The following is a 20,640-nucleotide window of genomic DNA, read 5'->3' on the forward strand; positions in this document are numbered from 1 at the left end:
AGGAAGAAGAGAAGGAAGGAAGGAAAGAAGGAAAGGAAGGAAAACAGGAAGAAGGGAAAGAAAAAAGAAAAGAAAGAAGGAATGAAAAAGGAAGAAAGGAAGGGAAGGAAGAAAGAAAAAGGAAGGAAAGAGAGGAAGAAAAAAGGAAGAAAGGAAAGAAAGGAAAAAAGAAAGAGAATTGGAGACCACTGGGACATTTATAACCAGCATGGTACAGTGGTTAGGGCAGTGTATCAAGAGTCAGGAAGATTATAGTTCAGTGGTTTTTAAGGTTTGCAAAGCACTTATCCTCACAACAGCCCTGGGATATTATTATTCCTATTTTACAAATGAGGAAACAGAAGCTGACTGAAGTTAAAAGTAAAATTGTCTAGGGTCATTCAGCTAGCACCTGAGACTGGACTTGAACTCAGATCTTCCTGACTCCAGGTTCAGTTTTCATCCATTTTGCCTCCTAGCTATTAGCCTACTTCTCATTCTCTTGAATGAGCCCTTTCTGTCCTGCCTCTGCCCATGTGTGACATGCTTGCCAACCCCGATTCTTTTCTGGAAGCACTGAGTACAGACAACACAGGCCCTCTTCTTCTCCTCCCCCTCTTGTGCTTTTGGAACTTCTCTGGCCTCAACCCCCCATCCCTTCATCCCCTCACTCTACCCCAACATACCCCACCCCCTTCTTGGTCAGTTTTTACCTTCTGGGCTTATTCTTTCCTCCATCCCTAGTGCCGGCTCCTCGATAGCTTCCTAGACCTGACATTTGGAACATGGGATGCCATATGTACTGCCACTTCCAGGTAATTATCACGTAAAATTAAGCTAGTCTTGTACATGAAACTAGCAATTAGCCAGGGATTGAAGGTCAGGGAGAGCTCGTTTATAGAGTCTCTAGCAAAATGTTAAGTGTAAGTGTGTGTCAGATGGGCCAGAAGGCTGGATTAGCCAGGGTCGTCGCAGTGAGACTCGAGTGCCATTGAGAGCCCGGGCTCCGGTTTGCTGGGCACAGCAGTCGAAATGGGGGATTTATGGCTCGAAGGTTCCTCCTTCTGCTCGCAATCTAGGACGTGTCCTTAAAGGGGAGGTTGCCTCGATGCTGAAATCATTCCACACAAATGGAACAGTTTTTCTCTGTTTGTTCAGAGCTCTGGGGTACTTGGGCACCTGACCTCAGGGGGTGTCTGTGGGTACTTACGGGTATGTGCTGGTGAGGATGAGGGGAAGGTGTTGACTAGAGTCAAGAGAGCCGGGTCTTAGTCACAGCGTCATAGGTCTGGAATTGGAAGGGACCTTAGATGTCATCCAATCCAGCCCCCTCACTTGACATATGAGGAAACTGAGTCACAAAGAAAAGGGGCAGGGTCATAAGATCATAGATCTAGACCTAGAAAGGATCTCAGAACCAGTTTTATTTTTATTATCATTTAAAACGCACTTCCATATTGGCCATTGTTGTAAGAGCACACTGGTCCAAAACCAAAACCCCCAGATAAAACCATGAATACACTGATGGGAACGATTGTATGCTTTGATCCACATCCATCTGACTCCAAAAGTTCTTTCTCTGGAGCCCTAATTTTTTAAAATGGTATTTTATTTTACCAATTACATGGAATAACAATTTTCCACATAAATTTTCTGAAATTGTAAGATCCAAATTGTCTCCCGCCCTCCCTTCCCTCCTTGTTCCTGGAGATGGGAAGTAATTTGATCTGTTGATCCTTTCACAAATGAGAAACCAAGGCCTAAAGAGGTATATGCCCAAGGTCATATGTTCTTCTTGAGTCATTTCGATTGTGTCTGACTTTTTGTGACCCCATTGGGTGTTTTCTTAGGAAAAGTACTAGAGTGGTTTGCCTTTACCTTCTCCAGCTCATTTGACAGTTGAGGAAACTGAGGCAAATAGAGTTAATGATCAGGGTGGTAGAGTGGGCAGCTAGGCGGCTAGAGAGTTCAAATCTGACCTCTGACACTTCCTAGATGTGTCCTTGCCTTTCTGTCTCAGAGTTGTTACTAAGACAGAAAATAAAAATTATCATAGGGATCAGGAATTGAAACCAGGAATCTTCGCTTCTGTGACTCTGTTCTAACTTGTTGATCTTAGCATATGGGGTTGGAGATTATCTGAACCATAAACGTGAAAAAAAAATCCTTCTTACCAACCGAATAATGGCCCATGGCACTGGTCTAGACCCTATATGAGGAGCTGAAGAGGTGAGACAGTCTCATTGTCATGACATACATCACACAGACAGACAGTAGGCTAAGACAATTAGACCAGGCTGAGAAAGGGCTGGGAAGCTGCCACATGAAAGGACTGGGAAGGTGGTTAGCATTTTAGGCAGGAAGTTAGGGAAGATTGGGCTGGAAGGCAGAGTCTATGTGTATGCATGCAGGTGTCTGTCTGGGTATAAGTATAGGCAGTGAGGTGGCATGATAGAGCACTGGACTTGGACACAAGAAGACACGAATTCAATTCTAGCCTCAAGACTCTCACCAGATATGTGACCTTCAGCAAGACACTTAACCTCTCACTCAGTTTTCTCAGTTGTAAAATGGGAATAATAATACCATCTTGCTCCCAGAGGTGTTGTCAAGATCAAATGGGATAATATTTATAAAGTGCTTAGCACAGTGCCATATAGTAGGCACTACATAAATATTAGTTAATATTTTTATGAGGGGAGTTAAGTGGTGCCATGGATAGAGTTCAGAGCTTAGAGTTAGGAGGACCTGCTGGGTGACCCTGGACAAGTCACTTAACCTTGTTTGCATCAGTTTCCTTATCTGTCAAATGGGGTTATGAAGAGTGGGACATGAGTGAAAGTAACCAAACAACATTATAATGTACATGTACGTGTATATATGCATACATATTTTTACCACTAATTTGCTGTAATCTCAGAGCACTCACTTTTTTTTACTAAGTTAACTTTTTTCATTAAACAAAAATCTATTTTTCCTCCCTCTTACCCTTTCATTTTCCTTAGAAAAAAAAGGGAAAGGAAATCTTAGTAACAAATAGGCATAGTCGAGAAAAAATAATTCCTGCATTGTTCTTTTTGTTGAGTTGTTTCAGTTGTGTCTGATTCTCTGGGACCCCATTTATGGTTTTCTTGTTGAAGATATGGGAGTTGTTTGCCATTTCCTTCTCCAGCTCATTTAACAGATGAAGAATTAAGGCAAACAGGGTAAAATAATTTGCCCAGGGTCACCTCGCTAGTAAGTATCTGAGGCTGGATTTGAATTCAGGTTTTTCTGACTTCAGGCCAGGCACTCTACCCACTGGGTCACTAAGCTATCTCAATTCCTACACTGGCCACATTCAAAGAAATCTCTATTATTCTACACCCTCAATTCATCCTTTTTCTGTCAGGAGGTAATCACCATCCTTCATGATGAGTCTTCTAGAATGGTTAGTTATCCCATCGAATAGAGTTCATACCAGTCACTTCAACCAGCCTTTACTTAATGTGCCAGGCACTGTGCTAGGCACTGGGAATAAACAAACAAAAAAATATTTAGCATAAAATCTTTAAAACCTCCTTCGTTCTCAGTTTCCTCGCCCATTCCCTCTGTCAAAAGCCAGGCATCGTGTTTCACTATGAGTTATTGGGAATATTGGTCGGTCTTTATACTGAATAGAGTTGATAAAGCTTTCAAAGCTGATTGTTTTTACAATATTGTTGTTGCTTAGCCATTTTTCAGTGCTGTCTGATTATTCTGATCCTATTTGGTAAAGATACTGAGTATTGGTTCCAAGGCAAAAGAGCAGTAAGGGCTAGACAAAGGGGGGTAAGTGACTTGCCCAGGGTCACACAGCTGGGAAGTGTCTGAGATCAGATTTAAACCTAGGACCTCCCAATCTCTAGACCTGGCTCTCAATCCACTGAGCTACCCAGCTGCCCCCTGGTACTAGTTTTTAAAAAGTTTTTTTAAAGAGAGATTCCAAGCAAGGGCTGAGCAAAGGATATGCCTTTGGAATAAGTATTTAGTGACCCTAAGTGAGGATTTAAGACCTCTTATTTGGAGGTTTAAGTTCTGGTGTGTTTGTTTAAAAGGGAGGAATTACAGGCCTCATTACTTTATAGGCACACCTTCTAATTCATTCATTGATTCAACATTCAATAAACATTTATTCAGTGTCCAATAGAAACACTTTATTTTCCAGGACCCAATTAGCTGTGGCAAACATGTAATTCCTGGTAGGCTGACCCTTATCCCTGCAATCTTGAGGTATCTCTCCCCCTCATCACCTCAGTAACATCTTAAGGCTACCTTCTAGCCCTGACAGTTGCTGTATACTCAGCAAAGGCAAATTCAATCCAATCTGAACCAAATTCAAGTTAACGTAGATACTTAGAGAGATTCATGTTCTTATCTTGGTGGGTACTCCCTTCTCTGATTCACATTACCACCCTTTTTCTGCCTTCTAACTACTTCTTGACTGTGGAGGAGGCTGTCTTCTGTTTCATTCAATCAATCAACCAATCAACAAACATTTCTTAATTATCCACTAGTGGGTCAAGAACTGTGCTAGACCCTGACAGTACTCAAACAAACAAGAAGATTAAGTTCTATAAGGAGAGAAGTGCATGCCCAGATTAAGTATATACAAAATAATATATACTAAGTAGATTCATAATTCCAAATTGCTTTCCAAAATTGTTGTACTGATTAGCAACTCCACCAACAATGCTGTGTACCTGTTCAATGTTCAAGCATTTTCAGTCATGTTCAATTCTTCATGACTCCATTTGGGGCTTTCTTGTCAAAGATATTGGAGTGGTTTGCCATTTCCTTCCCCAGATCATTTTACAAATGAGGAAACTAAGGCAAACAGGATTGAGTGACTTGCCCAAGGTCACATAGCTAGGAAGTATCTGAGGTCAGATTTGAACTCAGAAAGATGAATTTTCCTGATTCCAGGCCAAGCACTCCATCCATGCACAGTGGCATACACCTAGCTGTCCCAATACACAATTCCATATAATTCTACAATACAAAATACATGCACAATCTCAGGGGACCAATATAGTAGGACCAATTACACTGCCTATTTGTTGTCTCTCATTGTCTATATGATTAGTCCATTTTCTTTTCAGTCATAAGTATCTTTAACAATATTATTTAGCCTTTTCACACTGACAATGCATTATTTTGTAGATATGTAGCAAGAGGTTTTAGGATAATTGAAAGAGTGATGCATTTGAAGTCAGAGGGTCTGGGTTCAAATCTTGACTTTGCCACTTACTACCTATGGGAACATGAACAACCAACTTCACTGGAACTGTTTCCTCATTTGTAAAATGAGGGGGGGTTGACTACAGTGGTATCTAAGGTTTCTTCAAGCTCCAAATATGTGATTCTATACTTTCTTTTCCTCTGAGTTCAAGGCACTGCTGATTCTGTCTCTTTTCTCTCTCTCTTTTGGAGATCTTAGAAGAAGCAGCCCAGAGAAATCTGGACGACATGGTCCAGCAGCTCTGGAAGAAGATGGGAGCTATTTCAACAAATAGAAAGAGAGTAGGAATATCTTTCAAACCCCCAAAGACTCAGTGGAAGGGATGAATATAACCATATACACACAGTCTGGGCTCTGGGAGAGGAGAAAAGTAAATGTCTATGGACTTACTGTTAGCTAATCTGAAGAAGAAAACAGCAGCCTAATCAAGGAGGACAAAAAAGGGGTGCTTCCATAACTACCTGGATGCACTCTTTGTTTGGAGGAATGAGACAGCAAAAGGTTTCAAAAGATTTTCTATCTCTTCAAGGCTGGAAACACTTGATGCCTGGAAGGCAGGAAAGAGCTGTAATAATGTCATCTGCAGTTCCAACACAATCCCTCCATAGCTTGGTCAGCTCTGGAGGAGCTGACACGTATCCTGGAAGACCACCAAACATTAGGGGTCAGTGAAGCAGAGCTGAAGACAGCAAAGTGAGAAGATGAGAGTGCAACACAGCAATAACAGGGGAATGACCAGCAAAAGAGCAAGAAGACACAAAGAATTACTGTCAAGGAGTAAACCCTCAACAGCCCCCTCAGTGGAGCCTACCCAGGGTAGTAGTGTAAGTCATGGGACTTTATAATTCTTGGAGAAGAGAGTGGACGACTTGAGCAGAATATCCCTTGATTCTCTGAGTTCTTTCTTTCTGTGTCCTTTACTGGGTTAAAAGAGAAAGAAAAGTCTTATGTGTTGAAACATGAATGTATATAAGATTGTAGCTGAAGACCAACATTAAAGACAGAAATTGATGTTCTCAGTTTTTTTTTTTAAGACTCGTCAACAACTTTATTTTTACCAAAAACAACTTTAAATGTGCCTGTGGAAAGTCCAGAACACATATTTTAAACTTTTTGGTTTTTTTGCCACACTAACATTTCAGGTAAAAGTTGATATACTAATATATTACCAATGTATAATGTGCTTAACATAATATAACTGTGAAAACTGTCATGAGCTATTTTTGCATTCCAATACTAGACTGGAATCTTTTCCAAACAGACAGGCTTTCTTGGTTAGAAATTTTTCCAATAGTTGTACCTGAGTGGGAACAATAAGCTAGAGAAGTGAGAGGGTTCTTTTGCATCCCTATAAATATCCAACACAAGCTCTTTGGAAATATAAATCCAGGAAAAGCCCCCATGAACTGATGCAGAGGGAGATGAGCAGAACCAAGAGAACATTGTATACAGAAAATGAAACATTGTGGACTGATAAATGTAATGGACTTTACTACTAGTAGCAATGCAATGATCCAGGACAATCCTAAAGGATTTATAAGATGGAATGCTATCCACATCCAGAGAAAGAACTGTGGGAGTAGAAATGCAGAAGAAAAACAAATTATCAATCATTTGTTTATATGGATATATGATCTGGGATTTTGGTTTTAAAAGATTGCTCTGGGGCAGCTGGGTAGCTCAGTGCATTGAGAGTCAGGCCTAGAGACGGGAGGTCCTAGGTTCAAATCCGGCCTCAGACACTTCCCAGCTGTGTGACCCTGGGCAAGTCACTTGACCCCCATTGCCTACCCTTACTACTCTTCCACCTATAAGTCAATACACAGAAGTTAAGGGTTTAAAATAAAAAAATAAATAAAAATAAAAAATAAAAGATTGCTCTATTGCAAAAATGAATAATATGGAAATAGATTTCAAGTGATAACATTTGTATAACCCACTAGAAGTGTTTGTCAACTCTGGGAGGGATAAGGGAAAGAAAATTAATCATGTAAACATAGAAAAATATTTTCAAAATAACATATGTAAATCCAGAGGTAGCTGTGTGGGCACTTCCTAGCTGTGTGACCCTGGGCAAGTCATTTAATCTCCATTGCCTAGACTTTACCACTCTTTTGATTTGGAACTGATACTCAATATTAAATCTAAGACAGAAGATAAGGGTTTAAAAAAAAGAAAAGAAATAGAAAACCAAATACAAACAGGCAAATATGTTGTCCCCAGATACATAGAAAAACATTTTTAATCAGCTATTGTTTTGGATTATTTATGCTCCATCCCTTCCAGCTCTAAATCTGTCATCCCACTTTTAGTGTGAACAATCAAAATTCGATGCAATATATGTGCAGGTTTTGTCTGTAGGCATACATTCATGTTCTATGTGTCTTAATCTAAACTTTGTATGTTCTCTAAGAGTGCCTAGTCCAATGTCCTGCACTTGCTTAAATGTTTGCCATTATCTACATAATTACAGTGTGCACATTTCTCTATGTTGTACATGAATACACATCTCCAGATGTGTAGGAGCTCATCATATGTATTCTCACATGCATCATTCAGGTATTAACTTCCTCTTATGGACCAGGCATTGTGTTAGTCTCTGGGGACACAAAGGCCAAAAAAAAAAACCAAAAAAAAAAAAAAAAAAAAAAAAAGAGAGAAGTTCCTGGCCTCAGGAATCTTATATTCTATCCTAGAGAAAGACACATCCATGACCACAGAGAATAGTGTCTGTTCACCACATCTGCATCTGGAGACTTGAACAGGCTCAATCCCTGACTGAAGATATGAAGATTTGAGAAATACTAGAGAAAGATCAGAAATTAAGTTGGGGGTATCTTTCCATTCCACATCAATGCTGACACCCTCACCCTTCTCACTTTTTTGCCAATCCGCAGGGGAAAGCTTTTTCTCTCTTATCTTTCTTCTTCTTTAAATCTTCCTTCCTTCCTTCCTTCCTTTCTTTTTTTTCCCCCTTTAAACACTTACTTTCTGTCTTAGAATCAATACTGTGTATTGGTTCCAAAGGGATAGGCAATGAGGGCTAAGTGACTTGCCCAGGGTCACACAGCTAGGAAATGTTTGAGGTTAGATTTGAACCCAGGACCTCCCATCTCTAGGCCTGGCTCTCAATCCACTGAGTCACTTAGCTGCCTTCCTCCACCCACCCACCCCCTTTGCTTTCTTTCCCTTATCCTTCTTCATTTCCCTAGTTAGAGCTATTTATTCATGTGAACCCATATCCTTTTCCTTTACCAGGTGCTAAACTGAGTGAACTGGAGATAGATTGTGCCACTGGTTGACATGAAAGCTGACAAAGAGGTAGAAGATTCTAGGTCCAGCTTTTTCCTCCTCTTTTCCTGTTCCCCAGCCACGGTCCCAGAAGAGAAGAGGTTTGGGAGCTGAGGATAGGTGGAGCAAAGGAAGGACTAGAGGACGAGGCTTAAAAAGAAAAAGTCCCAGAAATTCCCGGGTGTAGCTGGGAGACAGAGCTCCATCTGCCTCTGCCCATCTCTCTGCCATTTACATGCCAGCCCACCGCACTGGGCCAAAATCCCAGTCTTGGCAGCCCCCTCCCCTGCCTTTGTAGGAGGGGCCTCTGGGGAAGGGGTGATGGGAGGAAGCAGGCAAGCTGTGAAAGTCGAGGAAGATACTTCCTTATCTTCTTGTCGACCCTCCTTTGTTACTTTCCGCCCCCGCGCCCTCCCTCCTCCCCCTTTGTCTGTTTCTGTCGGTCTCGGTCTCTGGTCTGTCTCCATACCTATCTTTTTCTCTTCTCTGTCTCTGTGCCACCACCTGTCCCATCTCTCCTGCCAGCTCTCGGCTCTACTCAGATCAGGTCTTGTCAACTCAAGCTCCCTCCCACACACCCTTTGCCCTCATTCCCCAGGGGGGCGAGGCAGAGCGGCTGGGACCCAGACAGAAACAGGCTGCCTCAGCATCTGGAAGGGCTGGCTCTGTGCTCAGGCCCACCCAGGGCAAAAGACACCACTCCCTGAGCCCTGGGGTCCTCATCTATTCTCCATTCCCCCACCCCTAACACAACCGGGGTCTCCGGGATTTTATCTCTCTCTTTTCTTTATCACCACAGTGACTCGGCTCTTCCTGCCCCTTGGCCCGTTTCCTTCCTCGGGACAGCTTGTTTCCCTCCAGGCCTTGGCTGGAGACTACAATGAAGCTGGATGCCTCCCCCACCCCCCTGGACTCATGAATATGCTGGAGGGAGGGGTCACCATGGCAACCAGGAAAGCCTTCCCCGCCCATCCAAACAGCTCTTTTCATTTCTTGGCTGAGGCTCTAAAAAGTGTGATGGGGCACATCAGTCTACGCAGGCTCTGCGTGAGGACGGAAAGACCCCCCCAGGCTCAAAACCAATGTGTCGTCCTCTCCTTCCTCTCGGTATCTCACCTGTCTATTTACCTTCGTTTATTAGCCTTTCTTTCTGATCCTGCAGCCCCGCTAGTGCGGGTCCTCTTCACCTAACACCTGGATTATAGCAGTAGACTTCTCATTGCTCATATTAAGCCTCAAGGCTTAAAAAGTGCTTATTGACTGAAGGACAGAGGGACAATTGGGCCAGGCCCAGTGCGTGGAAGGGGAAAAGGTGCCTGGCTTAATGGGTGGAGCCAACGGAAGGGGCTGGTATTGATGGCTCGAGAGGTATAAAAGGGGCATCGGGGTGGAAAGGAGTCAATAGTGACTGAGCAATAGAGGCTTATTTCGAGCTCCGGACTTACCTGTTAAGAGTAGGGGAATGAGGAAGCTGCCAGGCAGGCTGCTCCCATGGTACTTTGAGAGTTAAAAGCCAAGGGTGGAAAGAGTTGTTCTTCTCCAGGCGCCTCTGGCTTTCACTGCGCATAGCAGGGCTGGGAGCATCTCTGCCATTATGGGTTACAAGACACTGCGAATTCTCCACACCAGAGTAACACGAAATCATTAAGGCAAAACAATAAATAAAGGCCTGGAAGTTATTACAGAGCTGACAGCGCACAACGTTGTCTTGCAAAGCAAATATGAATTATTTTAGAACATTTTAAAATGAAAAATCCTCTGTTCTTCCTGCCTGGCCCTGTAATCCATTAACTCTTCGTTCTGCCCTCATGGTTCTTGGTGGAAACTGGTATCAACCCCCTCCCCCGCAGGACCCAGGCATGGGCACTCCCTGCCATCTTGGCACCCAATCTGACTCTCCTGGCAGAAGCTTCTGAACCTCGGTCATGCTGATGGGATTGAATATGGCTAAGGCTAGAAGGGTACATATTTAGAAGCAAGCATAAATCTTGGGCTCATCTTATGAACATCTTGTGTATACATGTGTGTAGATGTGTCCTATTCTTTTGAAGAAATCATTCCCATGTTTTCTTTTTTCACGTTAATCCTAACATTGGATCAATCAACACAATTTTTTATATATTTAGCATACAAAAATAACACTGGTTGCTACCCTCGAGGTTTAGTGTGAGATGTTTTAAGTAATCTCAGTTATGTAAATATAGCTTGAGCCCCCATCCGGTACTTTCTCTAACAAATAGACCAAGAACCATAAATCAAACAGCAATTGCTTTTAATTAGAACAGAATGGCAAAATGGATGACAAGGGAAAATTCCCCATACACAAAGTGTATATAATCTGCCCCAGATTTCCATGTTGTATATTCTTTCCTATTTCTAGGCTTGCTTCCCAGTTTAGAGCTGTAGCATCTCTCTGGGCTATGACTCTGCCAAAAAGGCTTGCTCTATCTTACCCTCAGTAGCTCCCATTCCTCTCTGCTCCTGAAGTTGTCACTTGCTGCTTCTCTAAATGGATGGTGCTGTGTTTCCTCCTCTGCTGAGCTGTTCCTAACATCTGTTTCTGAATACTCAAGAAGCACTGAGAGTGGACTTAGGGATACCAAAGATGTACAAGACCAGTCCCTGACTTTAAGATGCATAATCTAGTTGGGAAGACAACACTAACCCTCACTTGGTGAACAATATGGTATATAAGTACACAGTATTGTTGTTCAGTCATGTCTAACTCTTTGTGGTCCCATTTGGGGTTTTCTAGGCAGAGATTCTGGAGTGGGTTGTCATTTCCTTCTCTGGCTCATTTTATAGATGAGGAAACTAAAGCACACAGTTAAGTGACTGGCTCAGGGTCACACAGCTAATAAGTGTCTGAGGCCAGATCTTGACTCAAGAAGAGGAGTCCTCTTGATGTCAGGCCAGGCACTCTATCATTGCAGCACCTAACAGTCCATAAATACATACAGATCAGTTCAATTTCTCCTTTCACTCCAAGTTCAGAGTATTTATGACTATGAATTTGTGTCTGTCTATGACTGCATTTGTAATGTACCTATATCTATAGGATGAGTAGAACTACTTGTCCTGGGCATTGATATTAACAGTTGATATTCATAAATTTGCAATCATAAAAAAAAACTTGAAGGACATTGTCTCATTAGCTGCTCAGCAGAACTCTGTGGGGTAAGTTGAATCATTAAATCTATTTTTTTCAGGAAAAGAAACAGGTTAAGAGAAGTTAAATCCTTTAAGATCACAGAATTTCAATCTAGGAAACAGATTATACAATTCAATCCTTTCATTTTGTTTGTTTACTTATTTTTGTAATCTTTCATTTAACAGTTGGGGAAACTGAGACCCAGAGAAAGGCAAGGTGTGCTACAAGGAAGAGACAGGACCTCAGTCATGCTTTTCCATGGAGTATTCTTTGTTTCCCACTCATATAACTGGTCTGTGGCAGATCCAGAACTCTTATCTAGCAATTCCAAATCTAGTCCAATAGGCAATATACTGCATGCACAGTCCTAGCATAAGAGCACATGTTTGCCTATATGTCTGTCTGGGTCCCCCAAACTATATTCTGAAGAACCATGGTATTCTTCAACATTCAATTGGTAATTTCATGAGAAAACTTCAATGCAAATAATCTGTCCCTAAGGGGTCTTAATTCCCACCTCCAGTTTAGAGTTTCTGATGGAAAGATGGGGATAGGATGTGGAAAAGACTGAACTAGGTTTTAACTACTGCTCCTGTGTACTAGAGAGGAAGGTTCAGCCTGGGACAATCAGAAAGCATTCCCAGCTGTCAGGAGGTTCCCTCCCTGGCTCTCCCTTTTATTCTTCCTCACTCAAAAAAATATTCTGCCTTTAAAAAAAAAAAAAAGGAGAGTCCCTGAAACCTTGACCTCCATTTTATGGGTTATTTTCACAACCCCCTGCCCTCTTTCTGCATGGTAACTTTGGCCCTAGCCAATGCCAAGCACTGTAGCCTGGAGGGAAGATTCTGTGTTTATGGGTCCCATCAATATATTTCAAGTCCCAGAATGTTCCTTGGCCAAATTAGTTTGGGAAACGCTGACATATAAGATAGTGTCTATCTATGAAGTATGCCTAGGATTCTGTAGCCTGATGTGTGTGTATGGTTATGTGTACATGTAGGCATGATGACTTGTGCTCGAGAATGGCAGAAAAGATATCACCTGGGAAATGTATGATCAGGAAAGGATTGGTCATGTATCAAGAGGGAAAGGTAACAAATGGACAGCTCTAGTGTGGTACTAGTACTCAGAAATGTTAAAAGACCTAAAGGAAGCAAAGGACCCTACCTCTAGAGCTGAAAAGGATACCAGAGGCTCTCTAGACCAATCCTCTCATTTTACAAATGGGTAAAGGGAGGCTCAGGGAAGTTACATGACTTGGCCCATGGCCACACAGGTAGTGAGCAGCAAGCAGAGTAGAAATTAGGAACTAGTTCTAGATCCAGAGCTCATTCCCATAGGACCCCAAATGTTTCCACTGTCCTAGGCAGATCCCATTTAGAAGTAGGATTCAAAGAGCCCTGAGTCAGAGGACCCATGTTCAAATCCCAGCTCTACTATTTACTATCTTTGAGACCTTGGACAAGGTCTCATTTAACCTCTCTGGGTCTCATTTTCCTCATTAATAAATGTAAGTCATTTTTGATTACCTGTAAAACAACGGGTTTGGGATTTAAGGACCTCTAAGATCTCTTGCTAGCACTAAATCCAGTATTGTAAGAGTGAGACTAAATGAGGAGAGGACTGGCTGCTCTCTGCACCTTTGAAGGGAGTGAACGAATGAGATCTCTCTAGAAGTATCGACATAGATTTCTAGATAAGGACTCTTACAGATAAGGATCTACCTGAAGTGTACATCTGGACGATGGAGGAGTCACAAATCTCTCTCATTTCCCTATTTAAATCCAACAGGGCTTATTCACTGGCAATGAACTGGTTGGAAGTTGCTAGGGCTGATCTCTCCAACCCCGAGAAAAGCCCCTACCGCAACTCCGTTAACTCGGGGCAGGGTGAAGCTGGCCCTGCCCGAGAAGCCCCAGCTGCCCCTCTCTCCCTCAAAGCCCTCTTTCTCTTCCTCCCCCTCTTCCTAAAGGTCCTCTCAGCCATCGGCTCTCCCAAGGCTCTGCGATTGCCGCTTACTTGGCTGGCCCCCCGGCCCCCGCTGCTCCCCTTGTCCCAGCCCAGAGTCGCCCTCCTATTCCCCCACTGTCGTTGTTGGCCCGGCCCACCGCCCCGGCGCGGTAGGCGAGCGGATCAATTCGGGCACTGGGCCGCGGGCGAGGGGAGAGACTTAATTCTAATCCGTATCGACTGCTCCCTTCTTTGTCTGCCAATTTGCATCAGGCGCTTGTCTCCCGCGCGCAGCCTCCACTCCCATTCATTGGCGGCGGGGGGCGGAGAGGGGAAGGGGGGGGGCGCCCGCACACTCGCGGGGGATACGTGTTTAGCCGTCTGAAAGCTGCTGGGAAGTGTCTGTCTTAATATTATTTATCAGCCGTCATCTCTAATCTGCTTAAACTCCTGCTTCCAGTGGCATGCGGAGGGGCAAGAGGAAGAATGGGCCAAAGTCGGGGATGGGGGTTGGGGGAATCCCGCTGCTTCCTCTGTGGTCTGCAGCCAAACTAGGAGCCCACCCACGCCCTTCTCGCCACCTCCCTCCCCAACTTCTCCCGGATACACCCCCACTGGTGACCCCCAGCCATATGACTCCTCTAATCTCTTTGCCTTCCAATCACGAAGATAGAAAGTGTCAGAGCTGGAGGGGACCTTCCCTTAAAGCCTGTCGATTCCAATCCCTTCATTTTATAAAGAGGGAGACTGATAGCTGCTTGTTATCTCTTTCCAGTATTACATGAACTGTGTACGTTGTCTCTCTGGATAGAATGGAAGCTCTTTGAAGACAGGGACTGTTTCGTGTTAGTCTTTAGGTCCCCAGCCCCTAGCAAGTGACCTGGAATATATAAATCAACAAATTAACAAACACATTTTATTTACATATTTATGTGCATAAAGACAAAAAATAAACATCCCCTTACCTTCCAGAAACTTGCAATCGTGTTGGAATATCTGTGCCTCTAACAGATGAGATATGTGTAAGGTGCTTAGCATAGTGCCTAGCACACAGTAGGTACTTAATAGATGCTTATCCTCCTGGGGGAGGCATATGAGTGTATACGAATCAGATAAAAGATAATTAAGAGTGGGGATGGAGAAGCTTTAATGCTTATTTGTTTAATAAATTAATTTATTTAGAATATTTTTTCCATGGTTCCATGACTCATGTTCTTTCCCTCCCCTCTTCCCTCCCCCTCCCATAACTGACAAGCAGTTCCACTGGGTTACACATATATCATTGTTCAAAACCTATTTCCATTTTATTCATATTTGCAAGAGTGATCATTTAAAGTAAAAATCCCCAATCGTATACCCATTTAATGCTTATTTATTGATTGGATAGGAAATGCAGATTGTGTGTGATTAGAAATGTCTGCTGTGTCCAAGGCATGAAACTTAATTCCTGCCCATCTAGGAATTTATAATCTTGTTGCAGAAATCATGGGGTCTTAGATTTAAAGCTGGAAGGAAACTTAAAAATCTAGTCCAGCCCCTCATTTTACAAAAGAGGAAACCAAAGCTCAGAAAGACTGAGTGATTTGGTATTCTGGCTTCAAAGAATTGGGAGGAACCTTGGGTACCATCCAATCCAAATCTGTTTTGTTTGTTTTTTTGTTTTTCCAGATGAAGAAACTGAGGCCTGGAGAGGTTTAGTGAGTCCACATAAGTAACAGAACTGAGCCACACTGTCTCTCATGCATGCATGGGTAAGAATCAAAATCACTCTGTGCTTCAGGCAGTCATTCAGTAACCCTTTTTAAAGGCCCTACTGTGTGCCAGGTACTATGCTAAGTACATGGTTTTTAGGAAATTGCTAAGAGGCGAGGAGTCTTCTAGAAGCTAGACTGGTTCATCATTCACTGACAACAACTAGACTGTATGCAAAATCTTTACAGTTTGATTAGGACCTATCTCCATGCCAAGATGAAGCACTTCAGTTGAGATAGACATCAGTCAGTTGTTAGTGCCCTGCCTCCCCGCCAATGTCTTAGAAATTAGAGATAGGAACTGGACCAAAGTAGGGTAGCATCTTCTCCGCAATTTGTATTCCTAGAGAGTTGCCTTGGGACATTCAGAAATTAAACAATTTACCCAGGGTTACACAGCCAAGATATGTTAGAGGTAAGATTTGAAACCAAGGCTAGCTAGCTAATCTGGAAGACTGAGACTGGGGGCAGCTAGATAACACAGTGAATAGAGAGCCAGGCCTGGAGTTGGGAGGATCTGGGTTCAAATATATTCTTAGATACTTCCTAGCTGTGTGACCCTGGGCAAGTCATTTAACCCCAGTTGCCTAGTCTTTACTTCTCTTCTGTCTTGGAATCAATGCTAAGAAGGAAAGGATTAAAAAAAAAAAGTCTTAGGAATTTGTGCAACTGTGCCTCACTTAAACCTAATTCAGGTACAAGTCAGGATATCATCTGGTGATGTCCCTGACCCTCTTCATGAATGAAAGATGAACAAGAACTACACATTACCTCTACTCCAAAAATTGTTTCTTGTTGTTCAGTTGTTTTTCGGTCATGTCTTGTTGACCCCATTTTGGGATTTTATTTTTATTTTTATTTTTTCATTATTTATTTATTTAAGTAATCAATATAGAATATTTTCCATGGTTCAAACATTCATGTTCTTTCCCTCCCCTCTTCCCTCCCCACTCCCAGAGCCGATAAGCCATTTTGGACTTTCTTGGCAAAGATACTAAAGTGGTTTACACTGGCACCAGCTCATTTTACATATGAGGAAACTGAGGCAATTAGGGTGAAGTGATTTGCCCAGGCTCACCCTGATAGTGTGAGGTCAGATTTGAACTCAGGAAGATGAGCCTTCCTGATTCCAAGTCCAGTACTCTATCTACTGGGTCAGCTAGCTGCCCCTTCTTCAGAAATTACTTTGTAATTCTTTTGTATTTACTTACTGGTTGTGTCTGTCTTTCCCATCCCCAGAGTGGTATTTCATAGAAACAATGTTTATGGGTTCATGGCTTTAGAGATGGAAGGGACTTCTCAATTTATAGATGAAGGAACTAAGGCCCAGAAAGGTCAATTGATTTATCAAAGGTCATATAAGTAGTATGGGTGTCAACTCAGTTCTAGATCTCGATTGAGTGCTCTCTATGGTGGTTGTGCTACATTTAAGTTTTATATTAAGCTAGTTCAACTGCATTATAGGTTAAATGGATTTTGGTTTAATGGTCGAGATGCCTATCCATTACGGATAACATTGTTTCTTTGAGAAAAAATATTTTGAGTTACAAATACGCCACTTACAAGTGGATTTTCTCAGTACTATTTATTTAGCATGGGATTTGGGAAGGCTTCATGATAAACAATGCTTGTGCTGGTCCTTGAAGGCCAAACAGGATTTAGAAAGATGGAGTGAAGGAGAAAGAGAGAATTCCAGGTGAGGGAAACAGTGTAAGCAAAGATAGAGAGGTGAGAATGGGCATGATTTGTTCTGGGTAAAACGAGCAGATCACTCTGATTGACTGAGAGGTTCACGTAGGGGAATGGGTAATAAGAGATAAGGTAGGTTGTGCCCAGATTGTGGAGGGCTTTTAATGTCAGACTAAAGAGTTGGTACTTTATTTCATAGGCAATGAATCAAAATATTCCTAGTTGAGTTCTCAGTCTAGTCACTGAGAGAAGGGCTCTGGGGAAAATAATCTGAGGCCTCTTACTCAATAAATAACATCTTTCTTTGTATCCCAGTGCTTAGCACAGTACCTGGCACATGACAGGCGGTTAATGATGGACTAAAAAGTATCAATCCTGAATTTGGCAGAAAAGATGCCCAGTAAGTGTTTGGTGAATGAATGAATGAACAAATAAAACCGATTTCTCCCTCATTCTCATGCTGTCTTTGGCTCTTACCCAATTTGCTTATTAGGGGAACTGCTGTCAGAATTGGGTCCATAAGTTGTGCTTCCTATTCAATCACAACAACTTGGTATTAAAACATACCCAGCAACAACAACAACAACAACAACGCCCAATCAAACAACTTTGTTCTATGACCATGGGTTGTAGTTTTCATGGTACAAATCATTCACAAGAGGAATGGGAATGGAAGCAAGGTTAGCTCAGTATAATCTTTCTCCATTGCTATAAGAATGACTCAAAGCATAAATCCTTCTGACAGAGAGTCTTGTCTCTCTCTATGGATACATTCAATTTTTAAAAAGCATTTTATTAAATGTTTACTATGTACAAGGTATGGGGGATTTTAACAAAGCATAATGGAACAATTTTAAGTTCCCTCCAAAAAGCTTACATTCTACTACTGGGATTGAGGAGAGGAAATAGAGAGGAATAGAGGGAAGTTGGCTTCCCTCCCTAGTCCTCATTTTGCTCCTCCAAAAAATGAGGAATTTAGGTTAGGTGATCTCTAAGGAGCCTTCTGGCTCCATAGGACTAAGTATTCATAGGTTCCTTTTAATGTGGGGGGTGTGTGTGTGTGTGTGTGTGTGTGTATATGTGTGTATGTGTGTGTGTGTGTGTATGTGTGCAGAGGGACAACTAGGTGACACAGTGAATAGATGGCCCTGCCTGGAGTCAGGAAGATTCATCTTCTTGAGTTCATATTTGGCCTCAGATACTTACTAGCTATGTGATCTTGGGTAAGTTACTTACCCTATTGGCCTCAAATGAGGCCAATGAGGCCAAAATGAGCTGGAAAAGAAAATGGCAAATTATCCCAGCATCTCTGCCAAGAAAACCCCCCAAATGGGATCATGAAGAGCTGGATATGACGGGAAAAATGATGCAACAACAACAAATATACATACATACATGTGTGTTTCACGTGTATAAATATGATGCCAAAGCAACACTTGATCATGTCACTCATTCCTCTATTTGAAAAATCTCAATGGCTCCCTATTGCCTGTGGAATAAAGTATTGCTCCTGATCCTTTAAGGGCATTCAAGACCCTTTAAAACATTAATCCAATGATTTATACTTATTTAAAGAAGCTTGTGTGAGTGGTATGGTGAGGAAAGCCAAGAGAAAACTTAAATGCTCGTAACTTTTTAATTCAATAAAGATATTTTAAAACCTTTAAAATTGTCAAAAAACAAAGTATTACTTGACATCACACAATCACCTTCTAATTCTAAATTCTAAACCAATTCTAAACCAAACTAGATATCTCTTCTGTTTCTTCTCCTCCTCCTTCTTCTCTTACCTCTTCCTCTTCTTCCTCCTCCTCCTCCTTCTTCTTTTCTTCTTTCTTTTTTTGCCCTCCCCAAGGAACTTTCATCTCCGTAGCTAGATGAAACAGTGAATAGAGAACTGGGTCTGGAATCAGGAAGACCTGAGATCAAATCTGACTTCAGACACTTACTAATCATGTGACCCTAAGTCAGTACCCTGTGTTTGCCTCAGCTTCCTCAATTGCAAAATGGGGATAATAATAGCACCTATCTTGAAAGCTTGTTGTGAGAGCCAAGTGGGATAATATTTGTAAAGTGCTTAATATGATACCTAGCACATAGTAGGTACTTTCCCCTGTCTCTATCACCCTAAGCATTTATTAAGCACCTCCTATGTTCCAAGCAGTAGGAATACAAAGACAGAGAAATAAAATGGTTCCTTCCCCTTTGAAGTTCCTATATTCTGTTGGGAAAAATCATATGTATACATGTAAGCCTAGGTCTTGGGACCAGATCTGTGATTGCATGAGAATAGAGAATTCCCAAGTAAGGGAATTCCCTCTACCAATTCGGGTCATCACTTTCTCTGCAATTTAGAGTCCTAGAAAGCTTCCTAGAATACTGAGCATTAAGTGATTTGACCAGTCACAAGGAAAGCATATGCAAGAGGCTGAACTGGAGGTACCCAGGTCTTTCTGGCTTGGAGGCCAGCCATCTAGCTATCACACCATAGAGGGAGGGAAGAAGCATGCATTTGGTGGTACAGTGGATTCAGTGCAGGGCTTGGAAACAGGAAGACTCATCTTCCTGACTTTAAACCTGGCCTCAGACTGTGTGACCCTGGACAGGTCTCTTAACCCTGTTTGTCTCAGTTTCCCTACCTGTCAAGTGAGCTAGATAAGGAAATGGCAAACCACTCAAGATCTTTGCCAAGCAAACCCCAAATGGGGTCACAGAGAGTCAGACATGACTCAACAATGACTGAACAACAACCCAAAATGTGCCCAGGGACTGAGCCAAGCACTTTATAAATATTATCCCATTTGGGATCTCAAAAGAGTTTGGGGACACACACACAAGTTGATTGATTTATTTTAAGTTCATATATTTAATTAATTTAGAATATTTGTCCATGGTTACATGATTCATGTTCTTTCCCTCTCCTCCTCCCAACCCCCTCCAGTAGTCAACAAGCAATTCCACTGGGTTTTACAACACATAAGTTGATTAAAAAAAAATAGGACTCAATTTCTATGAATAAGGCCCTGAACAGGTGCCACTCTATCCACGAAGCCTTTCCCGACTTCTCTGGCACCAAGGATCCCTCCCCTGCCCCCACTCCATCACAAGGCTCTTTTCCTCCTCCAATTTCTAATAGCACGTTAGCTGGACCTCTCCTTTGTATCTGGAACACTTTAGCATAGTTATTCATACAGGAGTCTTCACTTCCAGCTCGGGGACTCTAGAGAGCACGCTCAGTGAAGTATCTATCTGCATATTCCCAGCGTGAGGCCTGTGCCTTGCAAATTAATAGATACTTAATAAATGTTGTTGAATTGAATGCATGTCTTTGTGTCCGTGGGTCTGGGTGTGCCTGTACGCTCCTGCTTGTGTGTGGATGTGTGCCTGGGGGTTGCATTCTGTCACTGCTCCCTGATTAGCTGGGGATTGGGAGCGTTTAGGTGACAATTTACAACTGCACCTGACCCCGGCCTCTGTGCACCGTCCAGAATACGCTGCCGCTCCCGCCCCCTCCCCCTCCCATCCCGCCCCCCGAAGCCCCAGGCCTATAACTGTGATTTATTGGTGGC

The sequence above is a fragment of the Gracilinanus agilis genome, chromosome 4 (assembly GCF_016433145.1).
Source record: "Gracilinanus agilis isolate LMUSP501 chromosome 4, AgileGrace, whole genome shotgun sequence".
In the NCBI taxonomy this organism is placed as follows: Eukaryota; Metazoa; Chordata; class Mammalia; order Didelphimorphia; family Didelphidae; genus Gracilinanus; species Gracilinanus agilis.